This window comes from Bactrocera oleae, chromosome 6, assembly GCF_042242935.1.
Source record: "Bactrocera oleae isolate idBacOlea1 chromosome 6, idBacOlea1, whole genome shotgun sequence".
Classification (NCBI taxonomy): domain Eukaryota; kingdom Metazoa; phylum Arthropoda; class Insecta; order Diptera; family Tephritidae; genus Bactrocera; species Bactrocera oleae.
In genome coordinates, this window is record NC_091540.1 from 12,217,959 (window position 1) to 12,231,201 (window position 13,243).

The 13,243-nt window shown below is 36.6% G+C and overlaps 1 long non-coding RNA gene across 1 annotated transcript; it reads right to left on the reverse strand.

Annotated features, from left to right (window-relative positions):
- Window positions 1-8,002: 8,002 nt before the first annotated feature.
- Window positions 8,003-10,658, reverse strand: LOC118680565 (uncharacterized). Its single transcript, XR_004976146.2, has 3 exons — window positions 10,409-10,658; window positions 9,297-10,339; window positions 8,003-9,202 (listed from the first exon to the last, which is right to left on the reverse strand). It is a non-coding gene; the product is annotated as an uncharacterized lncRNA (long non-coding RNA).
- Between the last annotated feature and the right edge of the window lie 2,585 nt (window positions 10,659-13,243).

The window sequence follows — 13,243 nt, forward strand, 5'->3', positions numbered from 1 at the left end:
TATGGTTGTAATGTTGTTGCAATACATAGTGTTGGTAATGATGTTAGATTTGTTGTAGTTGGTTGTTAATAGCATGAATCAACACTTTAACTGCTACTGCTCTCTCTTCTGTATCTTTCTTGGTATATAACACCATCGTGTTGCTTTCACTATTGCGTGTGCGGAATATTGCCAAGTGTTATTAAAAATTTGACTAGTTTTGGCAATAATTTTTTTTTCATGAAAGAGCCCTTCTTTACGCAATTTCTAAAAGTTAGCATTAACAGTCGTTTCTTGATTTGAGCTCGATTAGACGTCACCGCAATTATTGAACTCAAGCTGAATTCTCTCCACTATATCCATAACACTTCAACGCATAAATATTCAAGGCCAACTTTTTTATAATAGAAATATAATTATAAATATATGGCACACTCCAAATAATGTTAGTCCACCCATAAGCGAAAGCGCGAGCCACATCCAATACTAAGAAAAGCGCTCCGCTGAACTTCATAGCTTACCTGTACTATATTCAGACCACAAAGTTTCTTCAACAATAATTATTTTGTCCTCTTCAAAATATGCTCCTTCTGAAGCGATACACATATGCCACTTCTTTTTGCAATCATCGAAACATGCCTTGTAGGTTCGCGTCCGGGATCGCCTTCAGTTCCTTTTACAACCTTAATCGAGTCGAAACGGGTTTCACAGAGTGGTAACTTGAGTTTTGGAAACAAAAAAAGTCGCATAGTGCCAAATCCGGTGAATGCGGTGGTTGATCAATGCGATTGAACGAGTTTTGTACCATGAAACCAGAAAGTTTCCGGAAATTTTTTATTTTTCGATATTCGCGGTTTGGTTCATCGTGAATTCGTTCCAACGGCACAGACAGTCCAAAAAAAAAGTATTATTTGAGCGTTTTGAGCCATTTGCTCGAAAATATCTGTCGTAAACAGCCGCAATTGTGGGCCAGCAACTTCCGGAAACTTTCTGGTCTTAATGTATATCAAGTTTCGTGACCCCAGAACATGTTCCTACTTGCAAAGACATAATCTCACTAGAACCCAAACGCTCTTTGAGCAATTTTTCTTATTAAATAGATTATCAAGTCCTTGTGGCTGACTTTGGTCTGAAAAAGTTTACATGCCGTCGGTTTTTCTATTTCTTAAAAGTCTTCTGTTAACGGTGCCAAGAAAAGAAGGTCAGAACCGTCGGTGGTGGCATGCTTGTATCTACCCCAGTTATTCCAATAGGCTAGCCTAAGGCTTTCGGTATTATTTTCCACAATATTCAGAATGAAGATGCTTCCAGTTCAAGTAGATTATAATAAGACTTATCGACTTATTACAGACTTATCCAATTACAAACTCATATTTACAAAGTATATTGTTGCCCTTTCAAACTTTTCGCTTGTGGAAGCTCAATTTTCCTCCAGTACTTCCCATGAGTGGCGTCACATTTCTGGCCAACTCCTGATGAGCGCTGCTGGAACCAACAAAGTAAACTAAACATAGCAAAACAGCGGGCCCTCGTACATGAGATTCACTAAAGCGAAACATTAAAACAACATAACAAGTATTTTGAGGAAAACAACAAAGATTGCAAAATAAATATTGCAACATTGTTAAATGGATGTTTTTTTTTTGTAATATTAATATCACGAAGTAAAGCAAAACGAAGCACAATAAAGTACATGAAAAACAGCAGGCTGAAAGACTTCATGACAACAACATTCAGTGCATGAATTGCTGCGCAAACAATGTCCGAAGCAACAAACAACGCCATCAAACAACATCAGTATTACATTTGTAAATCCGGCGTGACGCTGGGCGGGCGTCTTTCGAGCCTACAGCACGCGACGTTTGCCATCCGCCGCTTTGCCTTCGAACTAGGCAGAACGAGTACATAGTTGAAGCAGTCGCTTGAGAGGACATGTACAAGGATATTGGTATATCCAGCTTGACATGCAACGTCATGTTTGTAAAACTCCTTTGGTGCGACAGTGAATGAGCAGAAAAATGGACGAACACAACAACGAGGCAAGGAAAGCTAAACGCTTTTAGTCGCGCCGCCGAACAGTGTTCCACCCATGGGACGCCATAGGCTGCTTGGCGCTTTCCTGCCGAAATGAGCGTAAAATCGGACAGAGTATATGAGGTTAAATGGCTACCCACACCGCCGCCTGCTCATACTCATGCCTACACACATATCTATTGCGAAAACTTAAATCCTCGGAGGCAGCGAGCGATAGTGACAGCGCGCCACTTTATCAAAAAATAAATAAAAACTAACAGTAAAGAAAGTACGAGCTCATAGGGCAACAAAGTGCCACTGAGATTAAAGTAACGCACACACGAGTGGGAGTTTTCATGGGTTGGGCATTTTGAATTAAGATGAATTGTTGTCCTGCAAAATAAAAATAAAGCCAACAACACGAAGTAGAGAAAAAATTGAAAAAATAATCTAAACGTTCTAAAAATAGTAGAAAATATAAAATGTGTCCACGGATGAATTACCTCCCTTAAAGCATATTTATACCGAGGATAGATTAGAAATAAAGCTATGCGAATAACCGGAAAATATAAGAGGATTACATTTGAGTCTAAAGCCGTATTGTTATAAATCGGAATGAGTCCAAAGCGGTACAAAAAAGCGAGACTAAAATTGAACTGCAACTGAGACTTAAATGAGACCTGGTGCTGGCATTCAGGTAGAGCTTGACGTTCGGGCTGAGACTGGGCATTGCACCGGAAGATAACTAAAACTCGCATTGAAACTAAAACAATGGACACACTGAGACTGAGACTGAAACTAACGTTAAGGAGCAAACAGAGTCTAAAAGAACCAAAGCTTTGGTCGAGACTGAATTGACGGCTGTGACGGAGACTGGGACTTCGTCTAAAAACGAAATATAGCCTCAAGCAGAGATCTATTAGTAAGATTAAGATCTAACGAACCTAAGCCGAAACTAAGCCAGCAGTGTTATCTATACCGAGTCTGATGTTCTGGAGACGATCTAGCCAGATATAGAGCTTGAGACTATATTCGATGTTGATATTGAGCACTGCAGACTGACATAAGTATGGATTTTGGTTATTATGCCACATTCTGGGCCTAGGACTTTGACATAGTTCACTGTAAAACTGGTATCAGAAGCAAAATTCGTTTCAAAACATTTACAAATATACCTAAATCATAAAAAGGATACTAATTTAATTTTATAGTCCCCGTTTTTTGCTATGTACGCTTGCCTAGAGTCATCAAGTCGATTTAGTTATTTGTCCTTAAGACAGTCGATCATTTGGTAAGACTATTTATGTTGCTTCCGTGGCAATGCGATGGATTCATTTGTGAACACAAAAACAGCCAGAACCAGCGCCGCAGGCGAGCTCCATCACTACGCTCTCACACATTAAAAAGGAGAAGCTCAGGGCTATCAAGCTAGCCAAAGATAGACACACATTTTCTTGCGCAAATAAATAGCACAAAGTGATGCGAAAAGTTACACAAATTTGTATGTTGTTTAAAGAATATTTTTTATGCTGTTTGAACTTTGAAAAGTGCCAGCGCACAGACAGCACCGCAGCGTGGCAGCACAGAGGCGCTCTGGGGTTCGGGTAAAACAGAAAATGAATCACTTGACATGCACATGTCACACAAACATACACACACAGACAGTCGCATACATAGAAAAGAAATCGAGCGACCCACTTCAAGCAGCGTGAGCTGGAAATATGCATGAGTGTATATATGTATGTGTGTGTGTGTGCAAGAGCCCGTTGCTTGCGTCCTCACATCAAATATGTATGGGTGTAGTTAGCATGGAGCGCCGTGACCCCTCACAGTGCTGGCGCAAAGTAAACGGAAAATTTTGAACAACAATCACTAACATATGCAGATCCCCAATGGAGCTGTAGATTCAAGAAGCGAAACAGCAAACAAGTAACGATGCCGACGTGTGAAGACATTCACAAACAAAAACAGCCAACAACCACTGTGATGGCAAGTGTCTGACTAAACCAAACATCTATGCCCATAATAATAACATGGCATGAAAGCTGCCCCAGCGTCGGCTGTTAATACGGGACAGTTGGTGGGGTTGAACGTGCCGCTATTTTCTACTTTGCCAGCTGAGTTGGTTGGCTACCTGGCAGCGCCGCAATTTAACCACATCAGCGCAATTTTTTGGCATAATTTCATATGCAGCAACAAATCGGGCGCTGGCAGGCAGGAAGCCGGCAAACACATGCATGCGCCACACACACACACACATGCGCATGTATATAAGCATTTGCACAACCGCAGTCACCGCAGTTGGCGTAGCTGCTGAGTGGTGATGTGGGCGTGAGCAGCACTATCGTGCGGCACTATCGTCTTAACCGCAAACACACACGTTCGCATAATAATTTTCATGTGTATGCGTGTGTGTGTGTGTGTTATATATTTCATGCATTCGCATATCCATTCATGCCTGCCCATATCGCACTCGCCCCATCCGCTATTTGCCGCTTATCCGGCGATCCAACGAAAATTTATAGTTTCACGCTTTCAACATCATCAACTCGCCGGGCGCGCTGGTACGACGGAGCGTATGAGTGCTTTGGCACTAGCAAGTGCAAATACAGGCGCAAACAAACAAGCAAACTCACAGCCACATATGCATGTATGTGTGTAGATATGTGCAATGCTGTACATGTAAATATGTTGTTGTTGCATATGTATTTGGCGCTGTGGTATCTTGCCGCAAATCACCCACTAAGCAGATGTAAATGAATTCTTTGCTGGATTTCTTGGCCGCAAAGCGCTCCACTGACGCGGCAACTATGCGCTGTGGCATGCCGCACGCCGCATGTCCCCTCGTCTTTGGCACTGCCAAACACTAAACTAGCGTTAGTGCAATGCCATCACAAGTTTTGTGTTATGATTTTCATCTCTTCATGAATTTTACATGCTTTCATAGCGCACACAGTTATGCTTAACATTATGCTACACATACCATACATACATGTACATATGTAAATGCACTAGAGTAAAACAAAATATTCACACATACTTATTTGTGTGCAACGAAAGTTATATAATTATTCTTACATATGTTTGTTTGTTGCATGCAACAACACTGCTTAACGCCAACGCCAAACATGTGTTGCAATGAAAATATCAGCTCAGCGCAACTCCTTATGGACGCTGCCGTATTCAAAGCTCTGTTTATTTATTTTCACCAATCTGCGTGTGTGTGTGTGCGCGTGTATGTTGCATTATAATGTATTGCAAATATGAATACCGTAGCGCAAGAAAACCAGTAGCGATACGAAATCTGTAACAAAACATGCCGCAAGGCAGCCGATGCGGTTGCTACTCAAGCGAGTGTGAAGCTCTGCGTGGGTGGGGAGAAAGAATCTATGGAGTAATAGATTAATACTAGAATGTTGCACGCTGCCTGGACATGTGCTCCACTGGACGAGCGCTTTACAGCTGTTGCTGTTGCTTTCAATTGCACGTTGCGGTGGAATGCGCCAATTTAGATGGAATAAATAATGAAATTGGTAAGAGCAGCTGCAATAACAACAAACAGGAAAATCAGTTTTGCTTATTTAGTCGAATTTTTAAGTAGCCAATTGAGCTATCTTGGGAAGAAGTGAGAGATGTGAATAGATTGTCAAAAGAAAATGGGTGTTGTTGTGGGGTAAGAGACAGGCAAATAGCAAGTGAGTAGATCGATAGTAGATAATCAGAATTAAATTAAAATATAATAAAATAAAATTTAAAAAAATAAAATATAAACAAATAAAATAAAGGACAATAAAATAAAATAAAATAAATAAATACAAGAGAAAATAAAATAAAATTAAAAAATCAAAATAAAATTAAATGAAATAATATAAAATAAAATTAAATTAAATAAAATAAAGTAAAAACAAGTAAGGAAGGGCTAAGTTCGGATGTAACCGAACATTTTATACTCTCGCAAAGTCAAATAGTATACTCGTTTGAGATTTCTTTGTGGATTGGCTGATATTTTCGGTAGAAGGTCAACTATAGGCACTGGGGTCCACATATTTAGTACTTAGGGGCTTAAACAGTTTTGGTTCGATTTAGACAATTTTTGGCCACAAGGTGGCATACTTTAATCGCATTATTCACGCAAAGTTTTATCCCGATACAGTCATTGTTGCCTGATTTGCATAGTGGAAAGTGAAATAATCAGATGGAATTTAAAATGGTGTTATATGGAAAGTAGGCGTGGTTGTAGTCCGATTTCGCCCATTTTTGCACTGTGACATAAAAACATGAAAAGAACGTTATGCACCGAATTTGGTTGAAATCGGTTAAGCAGATCTCAAGATATGGGTTTTCACCTAAAAGTGGGCTGTGCCACGCCCACTGTCTAATTTTGAACGCGGTTCCTATAAAGTCATCTCATACCATCTCAGAGATAAAATTTAATGACTCTGGCGTGTTTAGTGCTTGATTTATCGCGCTTTTAGTAGTTTTTAACAGTACCGTTATATGGGGAGTGGGCGGAGTTGCCACCCGATTTCAACTATTTTCACACCGTCAATAGAAGTGCTAAAAATATTTGCTTCCAGTGAATTTTGTTATTATAGCATTAGCGGTTTAGGAGATATGCACATTAAACCTATTAGAGGCGGGACCACGCCCACTTTAAAAAAAAAAATTTTAACTGCAGATGCCCCTCCCTAATGTGATCCTGTGTACCAAATAACAGTCTTGTATCTTATTGCGGAGCTTAGTTATGGCAAGTTATTTGTTTTTGATTAATGGCGTTTTGTGGGCGTGGCAGTGGTCCGATTACGCCCATCTGCAATACCAACCGTCTCACGGTACCATGAAACATGTCTACCAAGTTTCATAAAGATATCTCAATTTTTACTCAAGTTAGAGCTTGCACGGACGGACGGACAGACGGACAGACGGACGGACAGACGGACGGACGGACAGACAGTCACCCGGATTTCAACTCGTCTCTTCATCCTGATCATTTATATATATATAACCCTATATCTAACTCGATTAGTTTTAGGTGATACAAACAACCGTTAGGTGAACAAAACTATTATACTCTGTAGCAACAGGTTGCGAGAGTATAAAAACCAAATAAAATAAAAAAATTAAAATTAAATAAAACAAAATTAAATAGAAGAACAGAAAACACAGAAATGAAAGGAAATGGAAAGAAAAGAAAATGAAAGAAAATAAAGGAAACTAAAATAAAATAAAATAAAAAAATAATAATAAAATAAAATTAAAATTAAATAAAAGAAAATTAAAGAAAAGAAACGACAAGAAAAGAAATAATAAATAAAAATAAATAAATGGAAAAAAAAGAAAAGGAAATAATATAATATAAAAATAAGAAAACGACAAGCAAATAAAATAAAAGAAAATAGCAAGTGAGTAGATAGATAGTAGATAATCAGAAATAAAATAAAATAAAGTAAAGGAAAACAAAATAAATTAAGAGAAAATAAAAGAATATTAAATACAATAAGGAACAATAAAATTAAATTAAATTAAATTTAATTAAACTAAAATAAGAAACGACAAGAAAATAAAATAAAAGAAAATAAATTATAATAAAAAAATAAAATGAAATAAAATAATATAAAATTAAATTAATATAAATAAAATAAAATTAAATTAAATTAAATTAAATAAAACAAAATTTATTACAGAATTCTTTAAAGTTAAGTTTAGAAACATTTTTCAGAAATTAGACTGAATTTTTGTCTGCGACATAGGACATGAGTTCTACTCCTTAAGAGGCTACATGGGTTTCACGGCTTACAAAAAAATGTATTTTATTATCTTATTTAATTCTTTAACATCTCTAGAAAGTTATTCTTAATTCTTAAGTTGATTAGAGCAATAGTTTGTGTAAAATCGGTTGTCAAGATTTCTCACAATGATCTTCGTGTTACAATTAACACTATCTTGAACGAAGTTTTTTTCTTTTTGTTTGACTCAATTACAACTATTTAAAAAATAAAAACTCTAGAAATTTTCACCAAAATTTACAGTTTTTATTAAAAACGTCTGCCAAAAAATACAAATTTCACTTTATTTGGTTTTTCTCCGTCCAATATCTAGTTAATAGCCTAAGTTCAAACACGTATTTTTTTCTTTTTAACTATTGATGCTCCTGTCAGAAGTTCTGCTAAAAACGCGGAAGCTTCCTTTTTCCGAGATACTGCCGGAAATGACGTCGTAATGACCGAGGTTTGAATATTTTTCTTTCAAAATTTCACAAAATTTTAATAAAATATTTAATTTTATATAAGAAAAAAAGTATTTATAGTAGGCCTTAAATGGACGGAACTGTCAAACTATCATAGTAATTACACCTTTTCTCATTTATGACGTCACCAACTATTGTGTTCTTTTGGCAAACGCATTCGAATTAAGAAAAAATGTTAACTTCGGCTGCACTGACATATAACAACATTCGTCGTTGAAATAACAGCCGAGAGGTCCAATATTCATCCATTTTTTGTTATGTCCGCAATAACGCGCGGAATATTCTCCACCAAGGCGTAAATCTTATCGGGCTTATCTACATAGACAAGCGACTTTACATTAGCTCACAAAAAATAGTCCCAGGGTGTTAAATCGCACGATATTGAAGGCCACGGTACAGGCCCTCGTGGGATATATGGTAAGACTAAAAGTTTACTTCAATAATTTGGTTCTTTCGTTGGCTATATGGCATGCAGCGCCGTTTGTTTGGAACCAAAGGAAATCCATATATATAGCGTTCCTCATTGCCTGTCACATAAGCTCTGCACCGAACGTGCGACGCGCAGCATTTGGTCGTCCGGCTTCAATTCTTGCACGAGTTGGATTTTTTAAGCCCGCACTCCAAGATTCTTCCGCAAATTCTTCCATAAAGTGATTGCGTACAGCTCCAATAGTTACGCGCGATGACGGATGTACTAATTTGGGTTTTCTTCGCATTAAGGTGAGTTGTAAATCTGCATTTAAATCAAAGAGAAATAGCCGGAAGACTTATGTGTCATAAAAATTTATTATTATTGAAGATTTAATTTAATAGCAAGTCTTTAAGCTGACCATAGGCCAGTACGATCAGCAACACTGTCCTAATCGACACTAGAGATGAAATTTACGATTCCAGCTTCACCAACTTTATATCTTACACGAACAGAGTTAAAGAAACTTGTCGCTAGTATGACCTTAATTAGCGCTGTGCACATTTATAGAGTACGTAAATTATAAATAAAATAAAAGATTGTTATATCAGCGATTTTTCGCTTTTTAAACGAACGAAATTAACTTACTCTCATTGACACTGACCTGTTCGGCAACCGTGTGTGTTGTCAATCATTGTTTCGCAAACTCTAACCCATGAAGAAACGTTAAGATTCAAAAAGACGAAAGCAGCAATCAGCTCCACAACATATTTGATGAGGGGTTAGCACATAAACATACACACGCCCTTACATTGCACTGCTACAATTTTCCGTCTTTAGGCGTCCACTTAACAACAGTCGTTTACAGAGCCTGTCCCTGCCTTCGTAGCTTAACGAGTCCATTGACCATTTTATGTCAATTGTTGTTAATTTTACCATTAATTTTTTTCATTTTCCTTCAGTTATTTTTCATTTTTTATCTTTCGTTTGTTTGCATTTATTTTCTTTGAGGCCGCCTTCATGAATTTTATTGCCTTATTTATTGCTTTATGTTCGTTACGTGGGCAGCAAAACTGCTTCTTGTCGCCGTGCCTTTACGCACAGCTGTAAGCGCAATTGTTCGTAAGTGTGTGTGTGTGTGTGTGTGTTATTGGACTTACTTTGTGATTACATTATTAATATCTTCTTTTTTTTCAAGCAAATAAACAAGCGTGTGTGTGCGTAAGTATGTCGGCAACGCTTTTCATTCGCTTCTGCGATTAGCTCAAGTGGCTGACAGTTAAATCAGTCAAGCATCGCGACATTTACAAATATAGAATACAAGAGTTAATCAGTGACGTATTTACTTAGTTGAAAGATAAAACAGATTAAATTGTGTAGCGGTAAAGCTGACAACCGCGCGTTATACGACGACGCGTTGTCGGATTGACGGCGAAGGAAGTTACTTGATGATAACTCTCAAGTGAATGAGCGTTACAGTTCGCTGCAGCTCTATATATATGTATATATGTATAAGTGAATACACATCCGAGTACACATATACACAGTCTATAGTTGTGTAAGTATTTACAAGATCATGTTGATTTTAAATTTGTTCAATTGTTCGCGTGTTTGTTGTGAGCAGTTTAAAAAAAAGGCAATAACTGTTGTGTTTATCATTTTTCTTCCCAGCTCTCACGGTCATCAGCAACCTATAAATAGTGTTTATTTATATTTGCTTATAAATATTTGCATGCATAAATTAATTAACACACACATACACTAATGTAAGTGAGTACAGTCTGTTTTTATCACAGCAACGAAATTGACCGCGAAGTTCATCAATATTTTTGCTCGTTTATATGCACGTCGTATACATAAGCGCATACATACATATGTGCACATATACTTATGTATATACATGCACACGTATTTATACAGTGGCTAATACGTTAAACTAAAGTCAACGAGCTACACCCACAGCAGCGCTAACGTGTTGTAGTAGAAAATCGATTTTTATTATAGCAACTGCGGGTGCACTGTATAAAGCAGCTGACCTACGTCAACAACGCACTCACTTACTAGAACCGAGAAAGAAAGTGCCAAAAATATCAATACATAATATAGCTGATTTATTAGATGTTTACCACTAAGTATGGTGTACAAATATATTGGCAAGCTGAGCTAAAATTTTGCATTTGTTGACTGTAAGCTGCTCAGCGACATCACTTTTGTGCCCTGTACCTCTACTATATTTGCAAAAGTTTCAAGTTTTTTGGTACGAGTCTATCATCGACATGCTTCATATCCAAAACAACTAAACTACAATAAAATGTGTTGAGTCGATCTAGAAGAGATGTTAAGTTCCGCTGTCATCTCACTGATGCCAACAAAACGATTTTCAAAGACTGTTTCTTTAAATTTTCGATGTTACCGTTATCAATAGCGTGGTAGGTGAACGACACGCATGTGGCAAGTTTTCGTTGGCTTGACCACCTTCACTAAATGCTTTGTGCCACTTAAATAGTTGTGCTTGCAATAAAATAGACTTTAAACAACACTACTGCAACATTTTCAACTATTCCATAGCGAAAATTTTAAATTCCGCGTAGTGTGACTGGGTTCCGAACAATTCGGACTACTGACAGCTCTTAATATAACGAACATAGCACTCGCTCAGCATACTCTGCACACTCGTATTTCCTAAAACCCTAAATCTTTAATAAAATTTTATGAGCATTTAAAATAAATTTTTATTTCTGTGTACTTTTCTTTGTATGCCTTTCACAGTCTATTTGCAGCGTTCACAAGTTTAATTGATTAAAATAGTTTTTTATGCGATTTAAATTAAATTTTATTTGCTACTGCCTTAATTTATGAGCCCGCGTTGTATGTGTGTAGTCTATTAGTGTGGTTCAGCAAATCTAGAGTTCAGCTGAGTGCATGAAAATTATATACGCGTACATATTCTGATTGTATACGAGACCTTTATTGACGAGCAATGTGCTGGAAATTGCTTAACCTAAGCAAAAGAACACATTTTGCAACCTAAAATTTATTCGTGTTTTAATGCGTAGTTTTGCAAAATTTCTTTTGCATATTTTTAAATATTTTTTTTGAAAATTTTAATTCAATTTCAACAATTGTCATATATTTTATTACAGCTACATATGTCATGCAGTTTGACAATATTTTTAGATCGAAATTATACCTTTTTAAAGTTTTCCAATACATTATCTAAAATTTCAAAAGTCCCCCAAACGTCATAAATTTTGTTCTAGTTCGAAACTAGTTTGTTGTATGCTGAAAAAATTATTGAAATAAAAATTTATGTAATGCTACTCCTAAAATACATCTATGTACATTTATCATTTCAGTTACCTAAACTGCACGCATATCCACATATATTCTCATAAATATTACTTTTTTATACCCTTAACAGTATATATTAAATAATATTAAGTTTACCACGAAGCTTGTAACAATCCGAAGGAAACATCGGTGACACTATAAAATATATAATATATGGTACATAAATGATCAGCATGGCTAGCTGAGTCGATTTAAACACGTTTGTCTGTTTTTCCGTCTGTCTGTATGTACGCGAACTAGTTCCCCAGTTTTCGAAATATCGACCTGAAATTTTACACACGTGCTTTTTTTACTAAGAAGCTACTCACTTGTCGGAACCGCCGATATTAGATTACTACAGCATAAAGCTGCCATACAAACCGAACGATCAATCTCAAGTAGTTGTATGGAAAAGGGGCACAATAGGTCGCGGTACATATCCATATCTATGGAAAAGTTTTGAATTTGACGAGTTATCTTCACAAAATTCGACACAGTTTATTGTCAATGACAACAGCAGATATGTGAGAAAATTGTTCAGAACGAACATACATATATTATATGCTGTCATACAAACTGATCGATCAAAATCAAGCCTTTGTGTGGAAACTTTTTTTCTACGCCGTAATTGCTATTCGAATTACAGAGCAGTAAACTTGAGTGGCTTGTGCGATGTATTTGCATATGTTATTATTATATACATATATATACTTATTCTTCTTTATTCATACTTATTTCTAGCTCTGGAAACGTGTTGAAGTGTCATTCGTACAATTTGTTCTTCAAACTGTAAATCTCTCTATTAGCGCCTTTGCATATACAATATTTTCGCATATTTATTGACCTTAGCTTGAAAAGAACGTTGCCAAAACTTTTCGCTGCTTTCAACAATCCAGCTTCACTTTCGTATTTCCATTTTGTTTGCTTTTTATCAGTAAACTTTTGCTTTATTTTATTTCGTTTTTTCATAAATTTATTTATTTGTACAATGCTTTGCTTGTGTGTTGCCTAATATTCTATTGGAATTTTGGCACACTATAACCGGAAGCACACGCCTTACACACACACCCACACCCACACACTCAGTGCAAATAATATTAGCAAATTCACTAATTGATAAGGTCGCCGTGGAGGCAACAAGCAAACAAAGTAAAAAATACGAAAATAGCAGAACATAAACCAATTTGCATAAACATATTCGTAAATAATTTGACTTAAGTGAATTTAGTTGTTGTTCAGTACTTTAGCATGCGCATTTGTTGTTG